General features: G+C 36.4%; 1 protein-coding gene across 8 annotated transcripts in view; it reads right to left on the reverse strand.

Moving 5' to 3' along the window:
* The window catches only part of Mamo (zinc finger protein 628-like), a 129,988-nt gene that overhangs the window by 46,527 nt on the left and 65,606 nt on the right, over positions 1–17,855 (reverse strand). For 2 of the 8 annotated variants that reach the window (XR_013010894.1, XM_076442329.1), the window contains exon 4: positions 1–17,855. This exon is cut by the window's left edge; it is cut by the window's right edge and continues 11,169 nt beyond it. The exons of the other annotated variants lie outside the window; for them this stretch is intronic. The gene's annotated coding sequence lies outside the window, so the exon portion shown is untranslated. 8 annotated transcript variants of the gene reach the window in all.

Below are 17,855 nucleotides of genomic sequence, written 5' to 3' on the forward strand. Positions count from 1 at the left end.
GCGTGCGAATTACACGGAATAATATCTCTGAAGGGTCGCAGAAAAAATCGCGGAACGCCGGTAAAGTAATGTTGCGTGGTCTCATGCAAAAATTTGCGGCCACTTCGGGGAAAAAATAATGTGCCGTATCCGCAACATTTCTATACGCGCCGGTTGCGATGCGATTAATCGACGTTGCGTATCAGTGGCACTCAACTGTTGCTCGCTAACCTAACCGAAAATATTCCACTATTGTTCTCCGCAGCTTTCAACTTTCTACTGATCGCGCCAAACGACTTGAACAGATTTCGCCTGTCTTTCAGTTGTTCATAATTCGAACTTGTATAATGTTGACATTAATTTCATCGGAGTCGCGGAGAAATAAATGAAAGCACTCCGTAAAAACCGTATTTACTGAAATGAATACACCGATTGATTGGACGTTAACCGCTGTTAATTATAAAATTCAATCTTGACAACTGAGACACATGACACCGTTAATTGAACTTTCATTCGCATGTTAGTAAATTTCGATTAAATGGACGCGTTTGAATGTTATATGTCATCTTTGTTGAGCGATCAATCGGGAAATATAAATACTTTGATAAGTTAATTGAAGCAGGGAAATGGAGCTGACGAGTAAACATAGGTTCTCGATGTGTTACTGTTAATTAGCTACCAAAGGAATAAATAAAGCAGTGATCTACAGAGCTACCTTTTGTTAATTGTATGTTTCTTTTCCATCAGCTGTTAATATTGTTTCTAACCTTGTAGAAATATCTAACCCAGATAGCACACGACGTCTTCGAGACGTCCATTTTACGTGTATTTTAGGTTTGAAAGTCTTACGCCCTAAAAAGACGTCTTTAAGACCATAAAGAGTGTGGTTTTTATATACCCATTATATAGTATTATTTATTCGAGTTAGCGTTTTTGCTTCAATTTCAATTTCAATTTCAATGTCAATTTCAATTGTAATTTTAATTTTTATTATTTTTATTGTGATTTTCATTGCAATTGTTATTTTTTTTTACACTTTTTATGTCAATTCCACATGCGTCCTTCTGGTAATTATTGGTTTAACTTCACACACGTTTTTGTCGAAATCTATTTTTACTCTCCCCTTCTTTTGATTTAATTAACATTTAGGGACCTTTAAGACTTCTTAGGGACGTCTTAAAGACCTCCCGAATATCCTACGATCGTCTACTGAACCTATTTTAAACGTCAAACGTTCGTAGGACATTCAGGACATCTTTAAGACGTTTGAATGTCCAACTGCAGACGTCTTAAAGACGTCTTCGTGCTATGTGGGAAAAACACTCAGTTTTTAAATTATTCTGTTTGAACGTAACACTTTAAATATTTCTAATTACACAGAAATATTGATTAAGGAACTTGAAACAAGATGAAAGTCTGCTTATGATTAACGAGACGATTAATTTACGAGTCAGCGTCCGAAATCTTGAATGCTGTATCAGCCATAGTCCACTATTTTACACATTTCTTAATTTCTTTATCAAACCAACGTCGTTAGACCACGGATTTTTATGTAAAATTAAAATTATGTGCGCCAATTGCAAGATATGGTAGCCACGTAGACATTTATTTCCTGTCATAGTAATTTTTACTGTACTGCATTTGATCTACACATTTTTGTCACAAATGCCTAAAATGCGCTGTCTAATTTAAGTATTACATTAATCATATTAATGAAAGACTGCAAAAACATAATTCTGCGAGCACTGTTCCCGGTTAATGAATGTGCTACTGTCTTGCACATCATATTTCCATAAATAATATTGATTGACTAAGAATTCATCGTAACAGGAAACCAAAGGAGATAGTATGATGGGTTTCAATTACGTTGCATGACAGAGATGTGTACAATCAGTCACTTAAGTCCACACACGTGAATTTTGAAAATTTCACGCAGAAAAGATTGATTGATTGATGAACATTGTGGTGATAAGTAGACTGCAGATTTTATGCGCTTATCACAAAAAACGAGTTCATATGAGTTCATACGAGTTCCTTTTAAACAAGACTTTTGCTGTTTCATGCAATTGACACAGCCAATTTTTGTTTCGCATACAGATTTGCAGTCTACTGATCCGAGTCTTGCCTGATAAAACTGATGACATTTATTAACGTTAAATAACACTTCTGTAATTCTAATAATCGCGAAACGAAAAACAAATCTATTCCACTATGGTTTCAGTGAACAATTAAACATTACCAATCTCTCAGATGCAGTCTTTAGTAACTGGTTGTGGTAGTGGTGAAAAAAATGAAAACACAAAGAAAACAATACACTGAAATTATGTTCGTATTTGAAAATAGGCATTCGTATATTTTAATAATATATGTATAAGTAAACATAATAGTATGTCGTGAATAATAATATTAATAATAATAATAATAGTAATAATTACTAATAATAATAATTACCAATAATAATAATAATTACTAATAATAATAATAATAATTAATAATAATAATATTGTTAGAATAACAAAATAAATCCTAAGACACATAACTATGCCGCTCAAGGATAATAATGATAAAAATCAATAGTTCTAATTAAAAAGAGAAACAAAGCACCGTCATCACATCGGGGTGGCTTCGGTTTGAGACACGTACCAAAAACGCATAACCCCCAAGGAACTTTAGTCCGGAAAATTGCGAAAATTAGTCGCGCTAATCGTTTATGGGTTCGTATTTCTATTATGTATAGGTACCTACTAATTATTGTACATGCGACGCCCTATTCTCAACGCTTGTCTCTCCCCTAGAACCCAAAACGAAAACCCTCGCGACGGAGGGATTCGTTCCGCGGAAGTATTCTCTACGTTTCTGTTTCACGGCTGTTCTTGTTCCCATTTTCTCTCTCCTCCTCTGCTTCTTTCCTTACCTACTCACGCACTCTCATTACACACTCGAAACTCGCAAACACGCACGCCAACACGCGCGTCACACATCCGGTTGGTACTAATAAAATTCTACTAACGGTCTTGTACTTCGTAAAAGTGCTTGCCAATTACGCATCATCGTGTTTTATCGTCCGTAATAAACCTGCGTGTACATACGTCTATAAATATAAATATATTTATATATATATATATATATAATATATATATCTCTATGTATATATGCCTTTTTTGTATTTTAAATAGGCGTCTACATACCGTGTACGTGTGTTCTCGTTTGTGTGCGTGCGCGTGTTCGTCTGTTCATATATGTGTGTGTGTGTATGTGTTTGTCTGGGGTGACTCGTGTGATAAAGCCGCGATAGGGTTACCTAACTCTTTGTAACTGTTTTAATACTGTCAATAACGCCCGCTAAACGATAAATGAAGGAAAATCAGAAGAAGAGGAACGCCTCTCTCGTTGGAGGTTAATACGTCTGACAGCAGCACGGGAATACTACTGGTCGCCATTTTCGTCTTCCTCGTTACAAACACGTTGTCGAAGCTACTCTAATTAACGGGGAAAGTAATAAATCATGAAAAACACGGGAAACGAAAGCATAAGCTCGCAATGACGATCGAATTCCTGTATAATTTCTGAACGAAGATGTACATCCGTGTCGATCCTTCGGTTCTTTCCAGGAGAATGCTCGCCGCATCTGCTCGATCATTCCCTCTCGGTTCTCGTCCTTTCCGGGCAAGATCGATTCTCGCTCGTTGCCATTTCCCGTGGAGAAAAAAAACTAGGCTCACAGAGTATGTATTTCGCCCGTCGATCAACGGTTCTGCTAGACAGCCCTTTTTCTTTTTTCTTTCCGTTTTGTCGCAGGAACTCTAATTAGGAATAGAATCTACCGGATATGTGTCTGTGTCTGTGTGTGTATTGCAACGTGACACTACCTGGCAAGAAGCATGAACGATATGCTACGTGTACGTTCTATTTACAATCGAGTCCAAGATCAACACTGTCGTGGAAACGCTACAAAAGTACAAGTCGAACCTTGGCCAAACGAACACGCCGACGATGATCGGCCGCGAGGTAAACCTAAACTAAACAGAAAAAAGAAAATAAAGAACAAAATAAACTGTCACAACGTTCGTGGACGGAAAGGGTTCACGCATCCCTCGCGCATAACTTAAAAAGAAAACGTACGTTGCTATAGGTGTATCGAGCGGTCTTCAGGCTTGTAGGAGGAGCTACGGCGAATTAGTACAAGATGAAGGAGCACGTTGGAGGTCTTCGACGTTTTACTGACGAATTTTAATAACTCCGGTTAAACTTTCAATTTAAGGTCGACCCTTAAATGAACTCTGGGCCGATGTATTTTTTAATACTTTTAATAAGATGGAACTGTGAAATGATTTTCGGTCTATCGATCAGCAATTGTAAATTTTTAATGCATAACAAACAAAGCTTTGATTATTTACATTATCACTACTTGTACTAGTCTTAGACAGCGGATTTTCTGCATTTGCGACAAAAATGAGCAGGTGCAATTTAAAACGGTGAAAATATTAGAAGAATTTTGAAATACTGTTATATTATTTTCAACCTATTCAACATATATAGGTGCACTTTAAAATAGTATAATTATTAAAATTATTTAACACTAGAACTACAGGATGAGTCAGAATGACTTGTTACTGATTTGTTCTTTTAGAGATATTAAAGTTATAAATATGTTCTTCTGAGACTTTTTTTTAGAGAACTTCTCTATTGAAGTACATATTTCAACGAAATTGGTACGAAGTCTAAATAAATGCAATTTTGTCATTATTATAAGGCAATGTATGCCAATTGCGTTTAGTGCTCGGTAGTTCTAGTGTTAAAAGCACTGTTACATTGTTTTCAACCTATTAAGCATATTAAGAACGAAAATAAATTTCTATTTCACTCCAGTTCGTTGCAATTCTGGTAGAAAATTTTGATTTTTCGTAAAGATCCGCTATCTAATTATGACGTCTCACAAAGATATCGTATGTCTTTGCAATCACTTCTTTCGTGTCATTTGTTCTATTAAATCCAGTAGTGAAATGTTTCGAACAGGTTTAAAAAGCTATATTTGAATATGCAATATGAAATTATTTTGAATACGATCAGGAGGCAAGATCAATCGAAGACTCGCAACACAATTTCACAGTAATGGATTCGCCTGTTTGCCATTTCGAGCACTCGCGATCCTAGAAGCCTCAAGTCCGCTCAGCAGTAATCTATATACACTACTTCTAAAAAATACTTGATCACTTACAATACGTAAAATTGATAAATAAAACTGATATCCCCTAAGGTTTTGTCGTTTCGTTTCGAATCAGTGATCAATTACATTTGCGCGGTAGTGTATATGGCTCTCTTGATACTTTGAGCAGAGCGATGATCTTATCAAATCGAATTAAACATATCACATTTCGAATGACTGAGAAACAAACAAACAATCAACCAACAGATTTCTCAAATAAATTTCTCCGGAGTTGGTCAAGACAGAATCGATACGCTCGAAGTATCTACGAAAGAACACCGTGTAACAAAAAAAAACATAAGAGACGCGCGCGACTTAACAGTTTTGCGTCACGCGCGACGTTTTAAACAATATTACATCGGATAATAGTTTCGCCGCGTCGTTATTAATTAAACCCTGCAATCGAAGGATGTTCGAGCGAGCGCAAAAGTGTTAAGAGCCGCGGCAAGGATAAATAATCGTTCGTTTAAGCTACCGGCAAGCACGAGGGGAACCTTCGAAATAATATTAAAACAGAAAATAAAATAAAGAAACGAAAGACACTTTTACTTATGTAACTTCAGCTACGTTTCAGGCTTCGCGTTGGATTTTGGACGTCTCGGTTGATTACTTACGCGGTATCTACATATACGATAGGACGTTAACGTGTACCACGCTAATAAGTACGATCTATCATCTACACGTTATATACAATTAAGTTAGAACGAGTCTTTAGGAACTTTAGAACAGAAACTCGAGTGCTACGTCGAACTAAGAGCTAACATTTCAATAAGACGCGATCCCAAGACCTTCCAGGAGCTGAATAGAAGCCTCTCCACCATCCCGTCGCGTCGGTGTCAATTTTTGCATCTTGAAGAACCTAAACCAAACCGAATCACACTGTCCTCTAATCGGCTTTCATCTCCGCGCAGACACGATCGAATTAGAGCGAGAGAACGTTTATTCGAGGGTAAGATGTTCGTTCTGTAAGATGCAATATCGCCCATTAATCGATCTATCTCGATTCTTTTCGATAGTTTTTTTTGGCGAACGATTACCAACTAAAGATTTCACGAGGACGACATAAGAGTCTACTGGAAATATTTATAATGTATGCGTGTTCTATGTACAGAAACCGACGTACAAACGAATTCGAGGCACGTGCCGTTTTTCAAAATGGACGACGAGGATGAGATCGAAAATCGAACGAACTTCGTGAAACTCTTTTCGTAGAACCTCCTGCCTGATCGACACTGGAAAATTCATATTCCCCACAAATGGAACGTGATTTCTGAAATTATTGGATTGAAAGTGATATAGCATGCGTTAAATGAGGATAAGAAGACTGCCAAGTGTAAATTAAGAGAAGTTGGGAAGCATGATACCCGATGGGGAACATGAGAAACACATGTTTTTACAAGTTCTGTTAAAATTTTTGATGTTGTCCACGCTCGATTAATTTCTGGTTATTTGCAATTAATCGTGAAACAGTCCAACGCATTGCGATGATTATAAGTTTCGCTTTCGACAATATCCTTCATGGAAACCATGCTTTTTTGTGGAACACATACTCTGAAAGTGTACATTTTTCCATATGAGTGTTGGAGAGTGAAGCAAGCACCAGTTTGTAAACAATTTGCGTTACGAAAATGGCATCGGTAGTGTGGAATTACACCACACCGTAAACCGAGCGAAAATAGAAGTAACGCTTCTGTCCGATAAAATATGTAAAATATTTTTTGTACTCGCTACACGTTCTCATTCCAGATCAAATTTTTATTGTCAATCCAAGTTTTACGCGTGGAATAATTTTCACGTCCAACGATTTCACGTTAATTCTTAAATACATGAACGTAAGAGATATATGTAAAATTTTTCACGTACAGTTCCCAATTTTTCGCCTGTTCAAATACTAGCTCATTCAATTCGTGGTAATTCTTCGTTCGCTGCAAGCTACAAATTTTTTATTCCTGCGAATTAGTAATCTGTATGGTCAAATTTTAGGAAAACGATTTGTTCCCTTTCGTTACGCACCGTTGATACGACATATTACTTTCCCGAAATTTTTAGCGACAGTAACCCAATCATTTTGCAATTACAGTATAAAAACTTAGTGTCCGGTACTGCATGATTCTTCTGTATGCAGGCTGTCAACGATAGTTTTTGAATTAGTATTTGTATAATGATCGAACCGAGTAACTTCCTCCATTTTCGAAGTTGCACAGTGGTCCGGGCGGCCGATCTAGCAGTTCATACATTACATTCTAAATGTTTGGCAATGCCGAAAATGTCGATATCAATGAAATTTAATAAAAATTATAATTACAACAAGCATTTAAAAATGACCATTTTGTGAATTCGATTTTATCTACTTAGTATTTAATATTTTTAACGAATTTTTTTTTTTAATGAAGAGCATTCGTTTACCTTGAAAATGCATACCTCAAATTTAGAATTATAGTTCGTCATTTATGAAATAAATAATTCTTAATGGACTAATGAAAATTGCCGAAGTTATTTCCCTTCGACATGGAATATCTTTTGAGCTCCAAATAGTTCCGCATGTTTTCAACTTGGAATATTTTCAGTATACTTTTCCTTGTATGATGCCGCAAGAATTATTTCCACCTTCGTCCTTCTTCATGAATCATTATTGTTTAAAGTGTCACAGACACTTCAGTGAATATTCATGTTTATATGGAACACATATTGCTTTCTAAATGTTCATCACCCGCAAAAACGATTAAATTGGTAAGATTTATTAGAAATTGTACAAGAGCATTTAAAAATCAACATTTTATGAATATCATTATGAATTATTGTGCATGATTTTTCAGGCAGTTCCGATGACGAGACAAAAGAGTGTTTTAAACAAAACTCAACCAACAGTTAGCGGTCTACAAATTGCAATACAAAAATTATAAAAAAATGTTTATTCTACAAAAAATCAAGGTCACCTTTAATTTTTTAAATTTTTGATTTCATAGTAGTGTAGCTGATGTCGGAACGAATCCAACGATCAATATCTACATTGTTATACCCTTAAATTTCCAAACAGATCTAAAATCTTAATAATCTGCTGGATCAGCTGCCCGGACCACTGTGTAGTCATCTCGAAAAGTACGTTTTATGGAACATCGAGCCGATGGCGTAAGTCGCGCGACAGCAAACGAAATGAATCGATCTAGTCGACGACGCCGGGGAAAGCGTAGCTATTACGAGGGACAAAGGCGTGAAGGTGGAGGGGAGGGGAGGGGATACTTGCGAAAACGTTGAACTTATCCTAATGGTCCGGGTCGAAGCGGCGACGTGTCGATTCTGTACGCGTCGGCTGCCGCCGGATGACCTAAAACCTACGTTAATTGGAACTTTACTAATTGATTGTACTCTATGTCAGTGGTGCACGACGTTCATTAATTCTCTTCTCGATTGCACTTCGCCGGGCCGATCGTTGTTCCGCGTTTCGCGACCGGCGTAATTGCGACCCCCGGATGCGTCTACGCTACCCGGAAGCGTCGCGGCGCGGCGCGCCGTGCGTACGTCGACACTTCAGGTTCGGTGGAAAACCGGAAACTTGACGGGCTATCACGTGAAAACTCATTTCCCCTTCGCGGCGTAATTAAGAGGCGAGCCCGGTTTACCGACTTTGAAAATCCGATATTTGAGATGTTCCAAAATGGTATTCTGGTTTTCCAAAAAATCGATCTCTTCTCCGCATTTTCTGTAAACCTTTTCACCGAGGATTACGACCTGATTCGTCATTCGAGCTCGCTGTCGGCATTCAGGAAATTTTAATTCTATTACCGAAGGTGTGGATACGTGTCAAAACAACACTAGAAACTCACTGTTCAATTATAATTACTAGACTGCGGATTTTTATGATTCGAAATTATAATGCATAATACAAAATTGTAGGAAAATTTTAAAAATTTAATTTCTATTAAAATTATTAACGGAGGAAATAATATTCTATTTGATTTCTATTCGTTGCAACGCAGACAATTTTTATTTTGCATAAAAATCCGCAGTCAAATATAACAATTTTTAATTTAAGATTCTACTACCTCTAACATTTTCCAAATTATTTTTCAAAGGCGGAAAAATATATAGAGACCTGTAATTTGAGTTCAAAATATCTCCATTTCGTAAGCAATCAAGATTTTTAAATTATTTTGATTCAAACCAAAGCCACGTTCGTACTAGTTAATATGCTATCCATTTTTTTTCGATCAGCAGGAGGATCGAAGTCATAACAACAGTTAACACATTTTTCTCAACACATACTCTAGGAAAAAATACATAATTCACGTAATTTTCATTATTTTAGTTCGAAAAAAAATCACACGTGTACTTGAAATGCCAATGAACATGTGTGCAAAATCTCAATGCAAGAGATTTAGTAATTTCTCTGAAAAAAATTCTTAAAACTCTTGCAAAAACGACCTCGAAAACCAGAATACCCCTCGATCAGTTGTTGCGCGTGTAGAGATATCCTTGAGGTTCCGGGCGGAGTTCGAAGTATAGTTGCGACATTATTTGCACGATAACTTCGGGACTGAAATATCACTTATACCATATACAAACTCTGTTTTCTTATATCTTGTCGCTAGCGTCGGAACGCAGAAAAGCGTCAACACCAGCGTCTCGATGAGGCAATACTAATCAAATGATAAAACATTTGGATTTGTGATGATTCTGTTATGCAATTTTAATATTCGTCACTTTTTCCTGATTGAAACGACACAAATCGAATCATATTTACTCGTTTCATTTTTTCAATTTACGATGCAGTAGTGGTACTACTTTTGTATTAGAATAATTCTCAAGTCAACAGAACATCCAGAACTTCAAAGGTGCACGTTAATTTCATTTATATTGATAATATATTCATTAATAAAGTTACTCAATACCCGTTCCTTTTTAAACAAAGATTACAAAGTGTACAGAACAAGCATTTGCATAAACAATCTTTCATCTTTCAGAGTTCATCTTAATAATTGAAGTCTAGATTTCATAGTGTACACGACTCATTGAAACTCCACGTCTTTAGATATTCAATAAATTCAGGGAACTTTTTAATTTTTGTACAAACTAATAATAACCGCAAGTTTCCGTGTCTGGTTTGCCAGTATGTCATGTAACACTGCGAATAAAACTAAAATGCGATATAACTAAAAGTTTATAAATACTACTTCAAAAAGTTACAACAAAAATGTAACGTGTGTCTCACCCTTCCAAATAATTACTTCTCGAAATCTTTTTCTTTCAGAGTCTTTCGATCAACGATAATCTAGACATAAAACCGCAGTGGTATATCGAACAGAATTTATTTCGTGCTATGTGTAATTTGCAGTCGTAGAGAACGATCTACACGTGCGCTAAACACACCTCGCATCGCCAGATAACATGGACGTTATACTAAACTAGTAGCAATAAAAAAAAATACCGCGTTCTCCATGTCTCCTATTTTTGTAACAACTTCCTGCTATAATATTCACGGATAATTTGCACATAATTATAATTTTCGCGCATAATTTTAGCGTTATTTTCGGCTGCTAAGCATTCGACAAGTTTGAGGTTTCGCGGGATATATTCGGTACGAATTTCCTTGTGAATCCGATTTCTGCAAAACATTTGTATGGAAATACGGAAGTATTAATGGTGCATCGTTTTCGCGAGTGGAGTCTTAGACCATATACATACACTACTGTGCAAGAGAAAGAAGCACCCAGTATAATTATAAAATATAATGACAAGCAATATCTTTATGTAGGAATTGTATTGTACAATGATTGATTTATTGCATTTAAAGTATCAGATGATTGCATAAGTTCGTGCCGGTTGAAAAATAAAATTCAATCCCTAAATTTTTAAAGAATCTTTCGTAATCAATTACATGTATAGTCACCATTCTTTTCTACAACTAGAAAAGTTATTTTCTAGTTATTTTATGCAATCATCTAATCTTAGATAAACCGCAATAACACATATTTTCAGAACTATTCAGTTAAACAGTGGAATCCTTTTTCAAAAATTGTTCATAGTTGATTTTTTACGCTTTTCTATTGAATATGGCCGGCTGCTTCTTTCTTTTGCACAGCAGTTTATACTTAGAAACACGGCATAGGACGCAGTGTTCCAAAATAACGAAATATCTGGTGCCTACAGCTGACATTACAAGATAATTCAAACTAGTGGATGGCGATATAAAAGCAAGGTGTACAAGTATATTTATGCACTATTTCGCAAACATTTGGAAAAATCGTAGAAATTTGTTGCATAAAGAATTGTAAGGAACGACAAATATATCTATTCACAAGTAAATATTCTATACTTAATATCGCATGTATGTATATTGTTCTTACTATCCTTTTTTTAAATAAAGTTAGTCGTGAGGAACATCTATTGGGTTGGCAAGAAAGTAATTTCGGTATTTTAAGGTGAAATAGAGCCGAATTTTTTATTCAAGCAATGAACTTTAACGAATAAGATATTTTCTCTTATGTTCGACGATCTTTTGCCAAAAATAATAAATAATATTATTTTATTGCTTAAAGTTTATCGGTTGAATAAAGAAATTCGATTTTATTTCAATTAAAAATACCGAAATTACTTTCTTGCCAACCCAATACAATAAAATTTCACTTTTCCCAGATTATAATTGGCAAAATGAGTCAGCACTATCTCAAATAATAAGAGTGAAGTAAAAATGAACGAGTGATAAAGCAAAATATATATTACAGTTACAGTTACCATAAAAATTTCTACAGAATAAGATGCGGATAAGATACTAATACTTCAGCTTCGCGGCACTGCAACCTCTCGACAGACTATAGCACTTTGCCCACTATCGTCATCTGGTAGATGAATTAATCTTGAAACACGGCATGTTATCTGAAGCCGGGTCTATAAGTATATATGGTCTAAGATTCGAGTGCAGAAAGGTGGTCCGAAAATAGCGCGGGATGCACGTAGGCCCGCGCCAGCCAATTGTTTCTCGTCGGAGTCGCGAAAATGATCGGACTCGCACGCACGCAAAATTGAGCGTCACTGTCCAATTTACGATTTATCTGTCGTGACGTGCACGCCGTATGCATACATGCATGCATGCATGCGAGCGAGCGAGCGAGCGAGCGAGCGCGATAACGCAGTGCAGTTGGGTCGATGCATTATGCAGTTTTCCGTGCGTCCATTATATTTTTAGACCTTTACGATTGCAAGGTTACGCTTGTAACGCTGCGTTCCTCGTTAACTGCGATTTTTCCGCGGCAATCGCCGCCCTGCCAGCTGACCGGATGAGAATTTCGCGCTCCTAGAAATCGCTCGCCGTGATAGCCGATTTCATTTCGCGTTCGATCGAACGGTCTCCCTGGATCCTTGATAGATCCGGCCGCGGAGAGATCGCTAGCGATCCGCTACGTTCCGCCAAACTCAATCCTTACGTAGCCAAGTAAAATATATGGATTATGTAAAACCTTTTGTATTTAACATTATTTGCTCAAATTCGAATTTTAATACTATAAATTAACCTTTGCAAGGTAATGTGGGGTCTCAGAGACCCTCTCTTAGAGACTTGTATATGAATAAAATTAAATCTGTTCGTTTACTTTTTATCCTGTGCTATTCTTTATCCCAAATTTATTAAAAACGAGGGTATTTATGAAATTCGTTTGTCGAGGTCTAAGAGATCCCACCTTACTATTTATGTGTTATTAGACCTTACCTTGCAATGGTTAATATATTAGCGAGCAAAGGATGGACATTCAGAGAAATTTTGTAATACTTTTAGAGAAACATTTACAAAATGTTGAAAGAAATGCAGTAAATGGGTACCCGGTTGGCTACACAACGGTTGTCTCCTGTGGACCGGACAAAGAATCGATTTATTTTTTTTTAACACTATACCTATCACCACCGATCAAAATGACCGATTCCAGATATTTTATTTTACAATTATTAAAATAATAAAAATGACTTCATAAGAAATGATTGTACAGATATCTTTAGTAGAGCACGTATTACAGTAGGAGCCGCACAAAGTTTAAATAAAATCAATCTAGTCATTTTTATAAGGGAACATGATCGGTTACTTTCAAGACTCGATACGTTTAGTCTTAATTGTATTTTTCAAAGTAAATCTGGCGATGCCAGTCAACTTTACACGTACTTTCTTCACCTGGCGTAGATAAAATCGAAAACACAACATGGCCGGTTCTCTGAAATTTTGGTAAGCTACACACACTACTGCTTGCGTCGGTTCCAAAATCATATTTTTATTTAGATTATCGAGAAAAGGGTGACGTCTTCCGGAATTTGCAATTTAAGATTGTTTGCCAATTTTCAGGATGAATTATTTATTTTGGTAGGAGTGATAGCGATAAAAACGCTAGTCTCACCACGATCGAAGGACCGGTTGTGGAAAATAATAGTATGATTTTTAAAAAGCAATGTTTGCCAGTTACGTTTAGTGCTTGTTGACTTTTTTGTTGTAGTTAAATATTATTTCTAATCGTCTACGCCACTGAAATGCATTTTTTAAACATGTATTTATTGCGGACGAGAAGGAACCAAGAAACAAGTAATTAAAGTTACATGAACAATTGATCTGTACGACAAATCTGGTTCATAAGGTGTCCACACTCGTATAGATAAGGAAATGTCTTGCAGTTTCTATGACAGATGATTAGATAAACATTTTTATCAAAAGAAAACTTCCAACTTTGAAGAAAATTATTATTACTGCCTGAAAAAATGTCAGTATATTCTTCGAATGTTGATTGATAATTGCACCAACATTGGAAATAGTCAATACTGTTTTTTCTTTTATGTAAGTGTCACACCGGAACGACCCCTTAAACCGCACGAATGTTTAAAAGGATAGAGGATTGTTTGTTGGCAAGCTTGAGAATCAACTTCTATTGACCTAATTGGAACTGATAAGACATTCATTGGAAACGTCACTGATTGCTTTTTGCTACTGAACCAGTGAAAGTTAGGAGCACAATTGAGGAGACTTTGCTAAATGTAGATCAATTATAGATGTTCTATTATCTGCTTGTATTATTCTGTATGCTCTATTATCTGATTCTATTATTCTGGATGTTCTATTATCTGATTATTTGCTCCCTAATTAGTAAACTACAATACTTTAAAATTAATTCGAGAAGTATGCCAATTATCATATACACCAATCGATTCATTTATAATTGTTTAACCTAATTGTGAAATACATTATCCGATTGCGAACCTCTGGAAATGAATTTAATAATGGTATCGGAAATCACACAGCTTAAATCGTTTGTTTCTATGAAGACGAATTTTCAAATTTGTGTCACTTGAGCCGAACAATGTCCTTCCACGATGGATTAAATCAATTGCAGTTGAATGCTTAACAACCTGATGGTCTTAGAATAAATTTTTGCATGATAAAAAAAGCTGCAACGATATTCAAAAAGAATTATACAAAAATGTAGAACGAAGAAGAATTGTAGAATTCAACATTTCATTGATAATAATCACGCAATTACTACACCCGGCCCAAAACAATACTCGAAACACACTGTCCAGCTATAATTGCACCGGTTCTCGATCAATATTTTGATTACCAAATTATGAGAAGATTATTTCGTGAACACGTGCTTAATTGGTGAAATGTGTAATTTTGCGATATTAACGAAACCCATATAACGATGTGACCAAGTTCTACGAAATAATTCCACAAAATCGGGCGCGTTCATCCGGAAGGGCGTGTTGTGCACGCAGCAAAGCGTGTAAAATTGAAATCTCTTCGAAATTAATCGGAATGTTTAATAAAACTTGGCAATTCAAGCTTCAATCGAGTCTTACGAAGTTGCTATGTCTTTCATATGATTATATTAGAGTGGACAAATTTTAAAGTGTAAAAAAATAATCGTTGAGACGAACATTGACGTACCAAGATGATTTTTCTTCACACGAAATGGTTACATATTTTCGTCAAAACCACGTAGGTTTTCTGAAAAATCGACGAGTAAGACATTGTCTTCGATTATGTACTCCTGAGAATTCGCACTAAAAATTGTCATCCATTTTATCTTTAAATTTAACGGATCGTTAGACTGCGGATCTTTATGCGAAGTAAACATTGTCTTCATCAATTACAATGCATAGAAACTATATAAAACTGTCTTTCTATTTCGAACAACTTTAATAAATTGAAAAAAAGAAATATATGGACGTTCTTAAATTGTCTTATTGTTTTTACTGTTTTAACCCTAGGACAGCGGATCATTTTTATAATTATGAGACAGACTGCTATATTTATCAATTTTTCAGACACATTTTTAAAGGTCTTCTCGTAGACACGTCGGTCAAAATAGACCCAGGCTCTGCTATCAGAGGGTCTCATCCATTTCGTCTTTAAACTTAACTGATAATTCGACTGCGGATCTTTGTGCAAAATAGAAATCGTCTTGGACAATTATAGGGCACCGAAACCATGTAAAATTTTTTTTCTGTTTTGAACAATTTCAATAAATTGAAGATAACACGTGGACGTTGTTAAATTGTCTTAATGTTTTTACTGTTTTAAATTACATCCACTCATTTTTGTCATAAATGCATAAAATCCGTAGTGTACTGATCACATTTTACACGTGAGATAATTGAAACAAATACAGAGTGCTGTGCGATGTAATCGGAGAGAAATAGGACGTTTCACAACACCAAAAATTGGTGGAGGACTCCAAGGCTCCATATCGACATTTGAAGATTCGAGGTGTCTACGCAAAAGTGGTCCTCGGGTGGATGTGCACTTGAGAGAGCAGAACTCTGCAAGTTTTATGCTGCATGTCCACGCGGGATCAATTCTTTCAGATCGAAATATTACTGTTCAGAGTAAGACTATCGATAGGACGTATGCATCTATACTCGAGGGTAGGATCGACAACCATTGCAGAAACAGCGATCGAAAAGCTGCTCTCATTGTCAGATCTGGGTCCATTAGATAGTTCTATTCTTGGGTCAAGTTTGGGAACATCGATTACTGGAATAAATGCTTTCAGACAGCAATTAGTATGTCTGGCTAATGCTTTCTCACAGCGTAAAGTCGAGCACATGCATTTAATCATCGAGCTGAAGGATTCTATATTCAATTCGCAATTTACTCATTGATTTCCCCTTTTTTTCGTACAACGTCAATCTCGGAGCCAATTCGTTATAATTCGACTGCGGATTTTATGCATTTAGGACGAAAATGAGTAGGTGTAATCTAAAACAGGACAATGATTAAATGAGTTTAACAATATCGATTTTTAATATATGTATGAAGTAAAAATTGATGTAGAAAAGTATGTAGTCATAATACGTTGCGAGAATCATGTAATACAATTACGATCATTTGAAATGATTGCACAAAAATTACGCTGTATATTTTTTAAACGAAATCAACCGCGTAATCAGATAATGTTTTATCTAAAGAGATCATCGCAAAACGAGATACCTATCAGATCAATAAATTGTTTAAAGGCGACTATATATACGTATCTTTCGTGGCAGTAAGTGTACAGTCTATTTAAACGATTCTTTATTTTTGAAAATAATATACTGAACCGTGCTCACTATGATTTCCTTGCAATTGCCACAAATATTCGAGTTACTTCGACCACGGTTTAAGAGAAGCAGCACAGATGCGGTCATTATGTAGTACACAGCTAAGTGTCCGCATTCGGTCCCGACTGACAGAATCTGGAGCTTTATCGCTCAAACATTTCGAATAGTGTAATCAGTAGACAGCGGATCTTTATGCATTTATGAAGAAATTGGTTGGGCGAAATATAAATCAGTAAAAGATTTTAAAAATTCGAGAACGTTGTAACGTTGCTTTTAATGTAACAAAGTCGTTGAGGGGTGAGATCAATATTTATTTTATTCCTGCTTCTCGCAATCAATGCAGAACATTTTCATTTTGCATAAAGATCCGGGAGTCTAGTAATAGGTATTAAATATCCGTAGTTGGGACCGAATACGGACGCTTAAGTGGGGAAATGGCTTCTGCGAGTTCAACTGAATATAGCGGTACTGATCGATCAATCGAAAACATTTCAAACGATCGGCTCGAAGCTCAGTCCGAGGTCCCATTATTTGCGAATTGGGCAGACACTTAAGCGTGCAGAAGAGCGGACGCTTAAAGAAATCGTAGTGCAAGGGGTTAAGTGTCCACTACTGTACGTAGAGAACGCGACGATTCAAATGAAGAAAAGATCGTAACAGGATACACATCAGCCGTCAAAGAGCCGTCGGTGCTCGGACCTGATTAAAACGAAGAGAGGATTGAAAAAGGTGAACTAGGACGTCCAAAAAAGAAAAGGAAAAGAAACGAAGAAGAATGAGACCTTCGGCAAAGCGGTCGTAAAAGTGAAAGAGCGAATTGCAGCGAAGTTCGGATTCGCGAACTTCGCTAATCCTTTCTGAAATCGAGTCTGGCGGATTGCTCGGGACTACGAGCGTCGAATAAAAGAGAAATAAAGAACGGTGAACGAATCGAAGGAAGAGAGGGAAGGGGAAAGAAGGATCAAACGGTGAAACAGGACGGAGGCGCGTCTGAGCCATGGCGTCCACGTCCGTTTCTAGGGCGAAGACGGTGGGAAATTAATATTCACGTTTCGTCGTAGACGAGGCCGAAATCGTGCGCGATGGGTTCGCCTATCGATTA

Source organism: Lasioglossum baleicum, chromosome 2 (genome assembly GCF_051020765.1).
Source record: "Lasioglossum baleicum chromosome 2, iyLasBale1, whole genome shotgun sequence".
Lineage (NCBI taxonomy): Eukaryota > Metazoa > Arthropoda > Insecta > Hymenoptera > Halictidae > Lasioglossum > Lasioglossum baleicum.